This window comes from Ursus americanus, chromosome 9 (genome assembly GCF_024610735.1).
Source record: "Ursus americanus isolate L20-20 chromosome 9, mUrsAme1.1.p, whole genome shotgun sequence".
Taxonomy (NCBI): Eukaryota; Metazoa; Chordata; class Mammalia; order Carnivora; family Ursidae; genus Ursus; species Ursus americanus.
Window position 1 is genome coordinate 46,368,776 of NC_142135.1, and position 15,801 is coordinate 46,384,576.

Genomic DNA, 15,801 nt, shown 5'->3' on the forward strand with positions numbered 1-15,801 from the left:
GGTACATTTCTCAATCTCATAAAAGCCATCTATGAAAAGCCTACTGCAAATATTATTCTCAATGGGGAAAAGATGGAAGCCTTTCCCTTAAGATCAGGAACACGACAAGGATGCCCACTCTCGCCACTATTATTCAACATAGTACTAGAAGTCCTTGCAACAGCAATCAGACAACAAAAAGGGATCAAAGGTATTCAAATCGGCAAAGAAGAAGTCAAAATGTCTCTCTTCGCAGACGACATGATACTCTATATGGAAAACCCAAAAGAAGCCACTCCCAAACTATTAGAAGTTATAGAGCAATTCAGTAACGTGGCGGGATACAAAATCAATGCTCAGAAATCAGTTGCATTTCTGTACACGAATAACGAGAACGAAGAAAGAGAAATCAGGGAATCCATCCCATTTACAATAGCACCAAAAACCATACGTTACCTTGGAATTAACTTAACCAGAGACGTAAAGGACCTTTATTCTAGAAACTATAAATCACTCTTAAAAGACGTTGAGGAAGACATAAAAAGATGGAAAGATATTCCATGCTCATGGATCGGAAGAATTAACATAGTTAAAATGTCCATGCTACCCAGAGCAATCTACACTTTCAATGCTATCCCGATCAAAATACCGAGAACGTTTTTCAAAGAACTGGAACAAATAGTCCTTAAATTTGTATGGAACCAGAAAAGACCCCGAATCTCCAAGGAACTGTTGAAAAGGAAAAACAAAGCTGGGGGCATCACAATGCCGGATTTCGAGCTGTACTACAAAGCTGTGATCACAAAGACAGCATGGTACTGGCACAAAAACAGACACATAGACCAATGGAACAGAATAGAGAGCCCAGAAATGGACCCTCAGCTCTTTGGGCAACTAATATTTGATAAAACAGGAAAAAACATCCGGTGGGAAAAAGACAGTCTCTTCAATAAATGGTGCTGGGAAAATTGGACAGCTACATGCAAAAGAATGAAACTTGACCACTATCTCACACCATACACAAAAATAAACTCCAAATGGATGAAAGACCTCGATGTGAGACAGGAATCCATCAAAATTCTAGAGGAGAACATAGGCAGCAACCTCTACGACATCAGCCAAAGCAACCTTTTTCATGACACATCCCCAAAGGCAAGAGAAACAAAAGATAAAATGAATTTATGGGACTTCATCAAGATTAAAAGTTTCTGCACAGCCAAGGAAACAGTCAGAAAAACTAAGAGGCAGCCCACGGAATGGGAGAATATATTTGCAAATGACACTACAGATAAAGGACTGGTATCCAAGATCTACAAAGAACTTCTCAAACTCAATACACGAGAAACAAATAAACAAATCAAAAAATGGGCAGAAGATATGAACAGACACTTTTCCAATGAAGACATACAAATGGCTAATAGACACATGAAAAAATGTTCAAAATCATTAGCCATCAAGGAAATTCAAATCAAAACCACACTGAGATACCACCTTACGCCAGTTAGAATGGCAAAAATAGACAAGGCAAGAAACAACAATTGTTGGAGAGGATGTGGAGAAAGGGGATCCCTCCTACATTGTTGGTGGGAATGCAAGTTGGTACAGCCACTCTGGAAAACCGTGTGGAGGTCCCTTAAAAAGTTAAAAATTGAGCTACCCTATGATCCAGCCATTGCACTACTGGGTGTTTACCCCAAAGATACAGACGTAGTGAAGAGAAGGGCCATATGCACCCCAATGTTAATAGCAGCAATGTCCACAATAGCTAAATCGTGGAAGGAGCCGAGATGCCCTGCAACAGATGACTGGATTAAGAAGTTGTGGTCCATATATACAATGGAATATTACTCAGCAATCAGAAAGAATGAGTTCTCAACATTTGCTACAACATGGACGGCACTGGAGGAAATAATGCTTAGTGAAATAAGTCAAGCAGAGAAAGACAACTATCATATGATTTCTCTCATCTATGGAACATAAGAACTAGAATGATCAGTAGGGGAAGAAAGGGATAAAGAAAGGGGGGGTAATCAGAAGGGGGAATGAAACACGAGAGACTATGGACTATGAGAAACAAACTGAGGGCTACAGAGGGGAGGGGGGTGGGGGAATGGGATAGACCGGTGATGGGTAGTAAGGGGGGCACATATTGCATGGTGCACTGGGTGTTATACACAACTAATGAATCATCGAGCCTTACATCGAAAAACGGGGATGTACTGTATGGTGACTAACATAATATAATAAAAAATCATTATTAATAAAAAAAAAAAAAAAGAAAATACAACAGTCCAAAACCTATGGGATACTGCAAAGGCAGTCCTAAGGGGGAAATACATAGCCATCCAAGCCTCACTCAAAAGAATAGAAAAATCTAAAATGCAGTTTTTATATTCTCACCTCAAGAAGCTGGAACAGCAACAGAGGGACAGGCCTAATCCACGCACGAGGAAGCAGTTGACCAAAATTAGAGCTGAAATCAATCAAGCAGAAACCAGAAGTACAGTAGAGCAGATCAACAGGACTAGAAGCTGGTTCTTTGAGAGAATCAATAAAATTGACAGACCACTGGCAAGACTTATCCAAAAGAAAAGAGAAAGGACCCAGATTATTAAAATTATGAATGAAAAAGGAGAGGTCACGACGAACACCATTGAAATTGGAAGGATTATTAGAAATTTTTATCAACAGCTATACGCCAATAAACTAAGCAATCTGGAAGAGATGGAATCCTTCCTGGAAACCTATAAACTACCAAGATTGAAACCGGAAGAAATTGATTCCTTAAACAGGCCAATTAATTATGAAGAAATTGAGTCAGTGATAAACAACCTTCCAAATAACAAAACTCCAGGCCCGGACGGTTTTCCTGGGGAATTCTACCAAACATTCAAAGAAGAAATAATACCTATTCTCCTAAAGCTATTTCAAAAAATAGAAACAAAAGGAAAGCTACCAAACTCATTCTATGAGGCCAATATTACCTTGATCCCCAAACCAGGCAAAGACCCCATCAAAAAGGAGAATTACAGACCGATTTCCCTAATGAATATGGACGCCAAAATCCTCAACAAGATACTTGCTAATAGAATCCAACAGTACATTAAAAGGATTATCCATCACGATCAAGTGGGATTCATACCTGGGATGCAAGCGTGGTTCAATATTCACAAATCAATCAGCGTGATACATCATATCAACAAGAAAAGACTCAGGAACCATATGATCCTCTCAATCGATGCCGAAAAAGCATTTGACAAAATACAGCATCCTTTCCTGATTAAAACCCTTCAGAGTGTAGGAATAGAAGGTACATTTCTCAATCTCATAAAAGCCATCTATGAAAAGCCTACTGCAAATATTATTCTCAATGGGGAAAAGATGGAAGCCTTTCCCTTAAGATCAGGAACTCGACAAGGATGCCCACTCTCGCCACTATTATTCAACATAGTACTAGAAGTCCTTGCAACAGCAATCAGACGACAAAAAGGGATCAAAGGTATTCAAATTGGCAAAGAAGAAGTCAAAAGGTCTCTCTTTGCAGATGACATGATACTCTATATGGAAAACCCAAAAGAAGCCACTCCCAAACTATTAGAAGTTATAGAGCAATTCAGTAACGTGGCGGGATACAAAATCAATGCTCAGAAATCAGTTGCATTTCTGTACACGAATAACGAGAACGAAGAAAGAGAAATCAGGGAATCCATCCCATTTACAATAGCACCAAAAACCATACGTTACCTTGGAATTAACTTAACCAGAGACGTAAAGGACCTATATTCTAGAAACTATAAATCACTCTTAAAAGACATTGAGGAAGACATAAAAAGATGGAAAGATATTCCATGCTCATGGATCGGAAGAATTAACATAGTTAAAATGTCCATGCTACCCAGAGCAATCTACACTTTCAATGCTATCCCGATCAAAATACCAAGGACATTTTTCAAAGAACTGGAACAAACAGTCCTTAAATTTGTATGGAAACAGAAAAGGCCCGGAATCTCCAAGGAACTGTTGAAAAGGAAAAACAAAGCTGGGGGCATCACAATGCCGGATTTCGAGCTGTACTACAAAGCTGTGATCACAAAGACAGCATGGTACTGGCACAAAAACAGACGCATAGACCAATGGAACAGAATAGAGAGCCCAGAAATGGACCCTCGGCTCTTTGGGCAACTAATATTTGATAAAGCAGGAAAAAACATCCGGTGGGAAAAAGACAGTCTCTTCAATAAATGGTGCTGGAAAATTGGACAGCTACATGCAAGAGAATGAAACTTGACCACTATCTCACACCATACACAAAAATAAACTCCAAATGGATGAAAGACCTCGATGTGAGACAGGAATCCATCAAAATTCTAGAGGAGAACATAGGCAACAACCTCTACGACATCGGCCAAAGCAACCTTTTTCATGACACATCCCCAAAGGCAAGAGAAACAAAAGATAAAATGAATTTATGGGACTTCATCAAGATTAAAAGTTTCTGCACATCCAAGGAAACAGTCAGAAAAACTAAGAGGCAGCCCACGGAATGGGAGAATATATTTGCAAATGACACTACAGATAAAGGACTGGTATCCAAGATCTACAAAGAACTTCTCAAACTCAATACACGAGAAACAAATAAACAAATCAAAAAATGGGCAGAAGATATGAACAGACACTTTTCCAATGGAGACATACAAATGGCTAACAGACACATGAAAAAATGTTCAAAATCATTAGCCATCAAGGAAATTCAAATCAAAACCACACTGAGATACCACCTTACGCCAGTTAGAATGGCAAAAATAGACAAGGCAAGAAACAACAATTGTTGGAGAGGATATGGAGAAAGGGGATCCCTCCTACATTGTTGGTGGGAATGCAAGTTGGTACAGCCACTCTGGAAAACAGTGTGGAGGTCCCTTAAAAAGTTAAAAATTGAGCTACCCTATGATCCAGCCATTGCACTACTGGGTATTTACCCCAAAGATACAGACGTAGTGAAGAGAAGGGCCATATGCACCCCAATGTTCATAGCAGCAATGTCCACAATAGCTAAATTGTGGAAGGAGCCGAGATGCCCTTCAACAGATGACTGGATTAAGAAGTTGTGGTCCATATATACAATGGAATATTACTCAGCTATCAGAAAGAACGAGTTCTCAACATTTGCTACAACATGGACAGCACTGGAGGAGATAATGCTAAGTGAAATAAGTCAAGCAGAGAAAGACAACTATCATATGATTTCTCTCATCTATGGAACATAAGAACTAGGATGATCGGTAGGGGAAGAAAGGGATAAAGAAAGGGGGGTAATCAGAAGGGGGAATGAAACATGAGAGACTATGGACTATGAGAAACAAACTATGGACTTCAGAGGGGAGGGGGGTGGGGGAATGGGATAGACCGGTGATGGGTAGTAAGGAGGGCACGTATTGCATGGTGCACTGGGTGTTATACACAACTAATGAATCATCGAGCCTTACATCGGAAACCGGGGATGTACTGTATGGTGACTAACATAATATAATAAAAAATCATTTAAAAAAAAAATAAAAATAATAAATAAATAAGCTTAAAAGTAAGTTAGAAATAAATAAAAGCCCGATCGAATATAAAGTTAATGGAATAACCGCAGAGAGAAGGATTGTTTCAATTATTTTAAAATATCATATTTGTATTATACATCAAGAGTGGAATATATCCTAAGGACACAAAGAAAAGAATCTTAAACTACATTTAAATGTCTTAATGTTAGTAGTGATAATATCGTTGTTATTTTGAAACTGTTAAATATAACTCCAATATTAAAAAAAAAAAAGAAAATTCATTTGTTTGTTTGTTCTTTTCATTTTTAATGTTAAACATTTATTAAGGTTTATTGACTTCAAATTTCAGGATCTCCAGGTGCTGGCACGTATTAAGGTATTAGTAGTCTCCGGTGGTTTCTAATTGTTTAAAAAAAATACTTTAAAAAATAGTTTATAGCTTATAGTCACAGAAAGAATGAAATACATGATACAATGTGGATGAACCACAAAAAAAACATGTGAAGTGAAAGAAGTACACAAAAAGTCACACATTGTATAATGCTATTCATATGATTTTTCCAAAATAGGTAAATCCACAGAGAAAGAAAACAGGGTAGCATGAAGCCTGATGCATGGCTCAATCTCACGATGCTGAGGTCATGACCTGAGCCGCGGAAACCAAGAGTCCCATGCTTAAAGGACTGAGCCACCCAGGTGCTTCTTACCTCCAGTTTTAAAATGACTTACTGAGATAATATTCAAATTCCATGAAACTCACTCTTTTTAAAATATACAATCCATTAGGGTTTTTTTTTTAGTATTTTCAAAGAGATGTACAATCAGTATCATAATCTAATGTTAGAATATTTTCATTATCCCCAAAGGGAGTCAGCAGTCATGCCTCACGCCCCATTCCCCCAAGTTCCTGGCAACCACTAACTGTTATCTCAAATGAATTTGCCTATTCCAGAAATTTCATATCAATGAAATTATAAATATGCATTTTTTTGTAACTAGCTTCTTTCATTTAGCATAATGTTTTCAAGAGTCATCCAGATTGTAGCATGTATCAGTACTTTATTCCCTAGTATTGCCAAATAAAATTCCATTATGAGGATATAGCACATTTTAAAAAATTCATTCATCTTTTGATGGAAATTTGGGCTGTTTCCATTTTGGGGCTATTGTGAATAAATCTTCTATGGACATTTGTATACAAGTTTGAATAAATGTATGTTTCCATTTATCAGGTATATCTGAGTAGAACTGCTGGGTCAAATGCTAACTTTATGTTTAACATTCGAGGAGCTGTCAAAATAGTTTCCAAAGTGTCTTCACCATTGCACTATCCCATCATAAATGCGTGAGAGTTTCAATTTGCCTACATCTTAAACAACACTTATTATTGTCTATTTTTTATATTTAAATCATCCATTTGTGTATGGAATGGTATATAATTGTGGTTTTGATTTATAATCTTCTAATGACTAATGATATTGGGCATTTTATTATGCTTATTGGCCATTTGTATATCATTTGAAATGTACCTGTTCAGATAGTTTGCTCATTTTTCAATTTGGTTAATTGCCATTTTATTATTGAGCTGTAAGAGTTCCTCATAATCTGGATATGAGTCTTTAATCAGATATATGATTTGCAAAAACTTTCTCCCATTCCAAGGGTTGCATTTCCATCTTTCTTGATTGTGCTCATTGGAGTTCAAAATTTTAAATTTTTATAAAATCCAAATTATCTAGTTTCTCTTTTGTCATTTGTGCTTTCTGTGTTTAAGAAAGCCAAGCTTAATGCATGGTCACAAAGATTAATTTGTAAATTTCCTGTAAGAGTTTTGTAGTTTTGTTCTTACATTTAGGTCTTTGATCCATTTTAGATTAATAATTATATATGGTGTGAGTTAAAGGTCTAACTTCATTCTTTACCATGTGGATGGATATATAGATATGCCAGCACCAGTTGCTGAAAAAATTACCTTTTCTGGAATTGAATTTTCTTGAACTCTTGTTGCAAATCAATTGAGCATGAAATTAAAGCTTTATTTCTGCACTTTCAATTTTATTCCATTAATCTCTACGTCTATCTTTGTGCCAGTATTATACTGCCTTGAAATTGTAGGTTTGTAATAAGTTTCAAAATCAGACGTGTGTGTCCTCCAGCTTTGTCATTTGTTTCTAAAACAGTTGCTTTTCAGGGCCCTCTAAATTTCCATATGAATTTCAGCATCAGCTTACCAACCCCTACAAAAAGAGAGCTGGTATTTTCATTAGAGATTGTGTTAAAACTGTAAAACAATTTAGGTGTATTACCATCTAAACAATATTAGGTCTTTTGATCTATGAACATTGGAGTTCTTTCTATTTATTTATACTTCATCTATTCCTAAATAGGTTATGTTTCTGAGGCTACTATAAATGGAATTACTTTCTTAATTTTATTTTCAGATTGTTTGTTGCTCCTTTAAATATTTGGTAGACTTCAATATGAAGCCATCTGGGTCTGGGCTTTTCTTTGTGGCATATTTTTAATTACTAGTTAAATGTATTTATTTGATATAGATCTATTCAGATAGATCTACTTCTTCTTGAACCAGTTTTGATAGTTTGTATCATTTTAGAAATTTGTTCATTATATCTAACGTATATACTTTTTGGCATACAGTTATTCAATGTATTCCCGTATAATCTTTTTTTTTTTATTTTTATAAGGTTAATAACGATGTTCATTCTTTCATTGCTGATTTTAGTAACTGGAATGTTCTTGATAAATCTAGATAAATGTCTATTTTGTTGTTCTTTGCAAAGAACATAGTTTCAGTTTTGATTTTCTCTATTGTTTTAATATTCTTTATTCCACTTATGTCCATTATAATATTTATTATTTCTTTCCTTCTCTGCTTGTTTTGGGATTAGTGTTTGTTATATACAGGCTCTATGAATGGGCCTATTCCTGGAAGCCACCAGATAGGTCAAATCACTTGGATGGAACTTTTAAGAGGGATGCAAACCTATCCTGCCAACTCCAGTGCCTGTTAGTCTGCTGGTTTTTACAGCTACCATAACTGCAAGGCTGCTGCTTTTCAGGTTACTGCAGAGCTAAGTTACAGTGAGATGGGAAGAGGCAAAGTCAAAATGTTGTAAAACTCACTCTTCTTACCAAGATTCCACTATTTTTTTGGAATAAACACACCTGGATTGCTGTAGGTCTTTTCCAGAGTTCTGAAAAAGTTGATATTGACAGTTTTGCCAGTCTGTTCATTCCATTTATGGATTTTTGGAGGTCCTTAGCCTGCCATTCCGAAAGTGCTTCTCTGGTTTATTTATTTTTGCAGCTGTTTGTTTTAACATCCATTTTCCATGAACACTCTTTAGGAAATGTCATCCTAAAACACTGAAGAAAATGTTACTTTCAAAAGTCCCATTGCCTTTCAAATATTAAATTAACAGTGTCATTTTTTTCAGTTCTTATCTTGCATGTTGACATAGCAAGGCATTCTATGCATGTATTATCTGACCACTCTATCTGCATTACCTTGTCCAGCTTACTTAATATCTCGGTCTCTCAAGTTCCTCTTTTGTAAAATGAGGATTATAACCACACGTCATAGAATTTTGAAAATTTGCATATAACTACTATGCAAGGTAGTACTTAAAAATTATTTAGGTAGTCCCAGATCAATGAATATTATATAAAATGTATAATTATTCTATGAAAAATTGTACTGATAGGGATTGCCTTAAATTTGTGGATTGCTTTGGGTACTATAGACATTTTAACAATATTTGTTGTTCCAATCCATGAGCATGGAATGTCTTTCCATTTTTTTATGTTGTCTTCAATTTCTTTTATCAGTATTTTATAGTTTTTAGAGAACAAGTATTTCACCTGTTTGGTTAAGTTTATTTGTAGATATTTTATTGTTTTTGGTGCGATTATAAGTGAGCTTATATTCTTAACTTCTCTTCCTGCTGCTTCATTATTAGTGTATAAAAATGCAATGATTTCCACACATTGATTTGGTATCCTGCAACTTTACTGAAATCATTTATCAGTTCTAGCAGTTTTTTGGTGGAGTCTTTAGAGTTTCCTACTTATAACATCATGTGACCTGCAAATAGTAAAAGTTTTACTTCTTTCTCACCAATTTGGATGCCTTTTATTTCTTGTTGTTGTCTAACTGCTATGGCTAGGACTTCCAATAATATGTTGAATGAAAGTGGTGAGAGTAGGTATCCTTCTCTTGTTCCAGACCTTACGGGAAAAGCTCTCAGTTTTGCACCATTGAGTATGATGTTGGAGGTGGGTTTTTCATATAAGGCCTTTATTATGTTGAGGTACATTCCCTCTAGACCTACTTTGCAGAGAGTTCTTATCATAAATGGGTATTGTACTTTGTCAAATGCTTTTTATGCATCTATTGAAATGGTCAAGTTTCTTTTTTTCTTTTTAATCCTTTCTGTTCTTGATGCAATGCATCACTTTAATTGTTTTGTGAATATTGAACCACCTTTGCATCTCAGGAATAAATCTCACTTGATCATGGTGAATGATTTTTTAATGTATTGTTAAGTTCAGTTTGCAAATAGTTTGTTGAGAATTTTTGCATCTATATTCATCAGAGATATTGGCCTGTAGTTCTCTTTTTTTGTGATGTCTTTATCTGGTTTTGGCATCACAGGGATATTGGCCTCATAAAATGAATTTGGAAGTTTTCCTTCCTCTTTAATTTTTGGGAATAGTTTGAAAAGAATAGGCATTAACCCTTCTTTAAATATCTGGTAGAATTCACCTGGGGAGCCATCTGGTCCTGGACTTTTTTTTTTTTTTTTTTTTTTTGCGGGGGGAGTTTTTTGATTACCAATTCAATTTCACTGCTGGTAATAGATCTGTTTAAATTTTCTGTTTCTTCTTAGCTTCAGTCTTGGTAGATTATGTTTCTAGGAATTTATCCATTTCTTCTAGGTTGTCCAATTTGTTGGCATATAGGTTTTCATAATATTCTGTTATGCCTGTTTGTATTTCTGTGGTGTTGATGGTTTTTTTCTCCTCTTTCATTAGTAATTTTGTTTATTTGGGTCCTCTCTCTGTCTCTCTCCCTCTCTTTTGGTTAGTCTGGCTAGAGGTTTATCAATTTCTCCAAAGAAGACATACAAAACAGCAAAAGACACATGAAAAGATGCTCAACATCACTCATCATCAGGGAAATGCTAATCAAGAACAATGAGGTATCACCCCACACCTGTTGGAATGGCTAAAATAAAAAACACCAGAAACAACAATTGTTGGTGAGGATGTGGAGAAAAAGGAACCCTCTTGCAATGTTGGTGGGAATGGAAACTGGTGCAATTTTCACTGTGCACAAGAGTATGGATATTCCTCAAAAAGTTAAATTAGAACTACTCTCTGAAACAGTAATTGCACTTCTTGGTAGTTACTCAAAAATTACAAAAACACGAATTCAAAGGGATACAAGCACCCCTATGTTTATTGCAGCATTATTTATAATAGCCAAACTATGGAAGCAACCTAACTGTCCAATGATGAATGGATAAGGAAGATATAGTGTAATATATGTATACACACACACACACACACATACACACACACAATGGAAAATTATTCAGCCATAAAAAAAAGAATGAAATCTTGCCATTTGGAACAACATGGATAGAGCTAGAGAGTACAATGCTAACCAAAATAAGTCAGTCAGAGAAAGACAAATATCATATGATCTCACTCGCAGAATTTAAGAAACAAAACAAACAAGCAAAGGAAAAGAAAGAGAGAGAGGCAAACCAAGAAACAGACTTTTAACTATAGAGAACAAACTGATGGTTACCAAAGGGCAGGTAGGTGGGAGGATAGGTTCAATGGTGATGGGGATTAAGGAATGCGCTTGTTGTGATGAGCACTTGGTGATGTTTGGGATTGTTGAATTACAATTATGGAATTTTCTAATATAACACTGTATTTTAACTAATTGGAATTAACACAAAAACTTAAAAAAATAAAACAATGAAAAAACAAAATACATAATTATTATTATCATCATTTAAAAATTTCTAGCCCTTCCTTATTCCTGTGCTTTACTTTTTCATAGAACATATCTCCTGAAATTATGTTTTAATTTGCTATTTGTTTATTTCCTGTTTTCTCACACTAGAAAATATGTTCCAGAGATAGTCACATGCAAACACTCAATAAATGGTTGTTAATTAAATTAATTTATGTTTATATTACTTCAGGAAACAGAAACCAGTTCTATGTAATTTTCCTTCCTAAGCATTTAGCACAATACAACATTGCCTTTTTTGCACATATAACAAAAGTTCATAAAAAGCTTTATTTAAAAATAACTCCTCATAATTTGACAAAGCTGTCTACTCTTCTGAGATATGGCAATCCAAGAATTAGTCTAGAGAGGCTAAAAAATATTAGTTATATTCTGATTATTTTCTCATTAAAATCAGGTAGATTTTTAAAAAATATATAAATTTCTAGATACTAAGGAATGCAATTATATAAAGAAACCTGAAAAGAAGTTGTTTTGTTTCTGTTTTTGTTTTTTTAAAGATTTATTTATTTATGTTAGAGAGAAAACACACACATGAGCGAGGGGAGGGGCAGAGAAAGAGGAAAAGAGTCTTAAGCAGACTCTGCATTGAGCACAGAGCCCAATGTGGGGCTCAATCTCATGACCCTGAGATCATGAACTAGGCTGAAACCATGAGTTGGCCAGCATAACCCACTGAGCCACCCAGGCACCCCAGTTGTTTTTTTATTAATTGAAAATATTCCAATAACAGAAGTGGAGAAAGTTATGCAAATGGAGCTTCTATACCGGTATTACTTACTAATACTCCTGTATCAAATGCTCAGAGCAAGAATTTGTTGTGCTTGGGTGGCACACATTCTGATCAGGTGTTGAATAATTCTAACATCATCTCTGGTTATAAGTTTCACTATTGAGAAAGTAAGATTCCATGGCAACATTAGAGAAATAAATATCATGGCAAGGATTTCTAGTATGGTTAAGTGATTGAAGAGTTTTTGCTTTTGTTTGCATTAATTTTCTCAAAGCCTCACAATCATCTCTTGGCTAGGGAAAGACAGAAATGGAACTGGGTCCTCATAATGCAGATAAAGACTGAAAAAGGTTTCTGGCCAGATTTCAAGGACAAATCTGCATGAATCACAGGGAATACCACCTTAGTTGCAGTGAAAGTATATCCATACTTTAGGATCAATGCATGTTCTTCAGGGCATGTTTGCCTTTAAGAGAACCTTAATCTTTATGATAGGCCTAAATATTTGCCTATTTCTATTACAAGAGCATATTATTTGAATTATGGTTAATTTACTTATGGAAAAGATGCCCACTAAATTTATGAGATATGGCTACTGTGTTTTTATATGTTATATGAAATTTAAACCACCACAGAAAAGAAAGTCTATACAGGCTAAAGAAATGTTAAAATTTAGTGACATAAAAATATTTTTCAGCATTAAAAATAAATACAAGTTTATTTAAATGAAGAACTATAGTGTTTTTAAGATATAACCTCATAAAAGGTGGGAGTAAAGTGAAAGAAATAAAAGAGAAATAATTCCATAAGACTTAATGGACTTCAAAAAGAAAACAGTAAAGATGATAAAGATATAAGAGAAAAAATCCCTTATAGTAATTATTTCATGGAAATCTATCAATGTTAATATAAGGGTAGACAGTAATAAAATTTTGATCTGGGATCTAATTCCATGTTAGCCACTAAACTGAATTCTGAAGTAAGTTAATTCTCCTAGCTTTCATGAGCTTTAGGTTGCCAATCATAAAAATGCCTGCTGCTCAGGCCATAATGTAAGAGATCCAATGGAAAACTCTTGAAATCACTTGAATTAAGTAACATACATCTTTGGCAATATATCTATTAGCATACAGAGAGTGATTATTATACACAATATATAGCTTATACAGTATTTTTATTACAGCAATATAGGTAATATTTAGACAAAGTAATATTAACATAGAAAATAAATAATATGGTATATAAGTAATCTTATAGTAATTATGTTGTAGTACCATTTTCACTGAGATATGTATATGTGTTAGCCAGTACTTAAAATCATAATATTGTTATCCTGTTAATATTCTATTGTTTAAGAAAGCTGAGTGAGAGGCCTAGTGAGTAATGGGGATTTTAGGAAGCTGCCTTAAATAACAAAACTCCAAAGAACCTGCCAGAAGATACAAACAGCTATGTGGAAGTGCAGGAGGGAAACCAAAGCCTCAGCCACAGATTGGAGTCAGCAGCCTGGTGATGAGGGGCTACTAGGGGGAATACTTTAAATAAGAGCAGAGGGGGTGAAAGGCACACGTGAGTAAAGAAAGAGAGAAAGACACTTGGTTGCACCTGTTTTTTAAGTTGGATGAATGAAGAGATTTACAAAGGTCAGATATTTAATGAGCTGACTGCTTTGATAGTGAAACAGATCTGGACTGTCTGAATCAGACGTCTTAAAAACTCAAGAGAAGGATTTTCACACAGGTATATGTAAAGACAGAGACTTCTACATTTTTTATAAAGTGTTTGAAAATATGCTCTATTGAAATATGAATTGAAAAGCCTTATTTAATATGAAAGATCAAATTAAAGTTGATATATATTTGTCAAGGAATGAAAGTTCACATTTTAATAGTCAATCACCCAAGTTATAAGGTACCATCAGAATACAGTTTTTGCTTCCAATTGTAATTTTAAAACCTTTTTGAAAAAAACAAATATGTAGTTACAAAACACTAATCCATGAATATACCTTTATTGTGAAAACAACACAAATATATGTAGAAGAAAGAGTTAATTCTTCACTATCCCTCAATTCTTCTCCCCTCCACCAAAGTAACAGTTTTTAATATACATATTTTGGTCTGCTTTTCTGGATCTACTTCAGGTTTTCATAAATATGTGAAAATATAACCATATTATTTATATAACTCCACAATTGCTCTATTTTTATCTACTGTCTTTAATAAGTTTCCATGTCAATATACAGAGAGATCTACCTCATTCTTCTTAACAACAGCCTAGAATTTCATTGAATACAGGTATCATAAGGTAGTCTGTCTTTTACTCCACAGAAGAGATGTATCACATTGTAATCTATCTTCTATTAAAGGTCATCTAAGTTGTTTCCACATTTTTACCATAATAAATATAATTTCAGGGATTTATGATAAAAACAAATTAATTTTTAAATTATTATCCTCAAGTTAATGCAAAGCAAGTTGAATGTTCTTTCTTGCCTTTCAAAATCATTTTATCCTTTGCAAAACTCCTATGATTTAATTTTCACTGCTTGATGTCATATTAAATGAAACTAATTATAAGAGATGACCACTGGGGGAAAAGTCTTGAAATATGTCAACAGACAGATGACATATTTCAAGAGACACATGTTCTCTGAAATTACAGTTAGATTTTTAAGTCATGATCCTGATGAACCACTTTATAAAAACAGTGGCATAATGGACAGAGAATTAGTTGAAGTGTGTTTGAAATTCAATTCTAATCAGGAATATTCTACATGATATTTTATGCCTTAGGGTTCTTAATTGTGAATAATAATAATAATATCTACTTTTATTTGTGTCTATGATGAATAAATAAGGACTATCCCCTGACATAAAGAATATATTAAATTAACTTAATTCTGCTTTTCTAATAGGTATTTGACAAATGCAAAAATGGTGTTGAATTCTGTTGGGCTAGGTGTGTGTGTGACTCTGTGTGTGTGTATATTTTTATACCCCTCAAAAATTACAATATAAAATACTTCTATTAATGTATCCAATGTATCCTTGGTAAAGGGACTAGAAATTTAAAATTGGGAAACCAAAATCTGTCTGGAGAGGTTTTGTGCCAATACCTGGGTCAGTATCTGGATAAATCAAATGACTGCTATGATAATTTGCTGTCATAACTATGAAATCCAATGCTAGACTGTCATTAAATGTGTATATCAATGAGTGGTTTTCAAAGTATGGTCCCCAGACTAGCAGTATCACCTGGAAAATTATTGGAAATGCAATTAAGCCCCATCCCACAACTACCACACCAGAAACTTTAGAACTGAACACAGCAGTTTGAGTCCTCTGGGTGATTCTGATGCATGCTCAAGGTAGAGAAAACACTGGTGTATATCTTTAAAACATCTGCACTAAAAGTGGAATGTTATTCATTTCAATATTTATAACTACAAACAAAATACACCCAAACAG

At 34.6% G+C, this 15,801-nt stretch overlaps 1 protein-coding gene across 2 annotated transcripts in view; it reads right to left on the reverse strand.

Moving 5' to 3' along the window:
* The window catches only part of CNBD1 (cyclic nucleotide binding domain containing 1), a 445,210-nt gene that overhangs the window by 217,851 nt on the left and 211,558 nt on the right, over window positions 1-15,801 (reverse strand). The window lies entirely within an intron of this gene.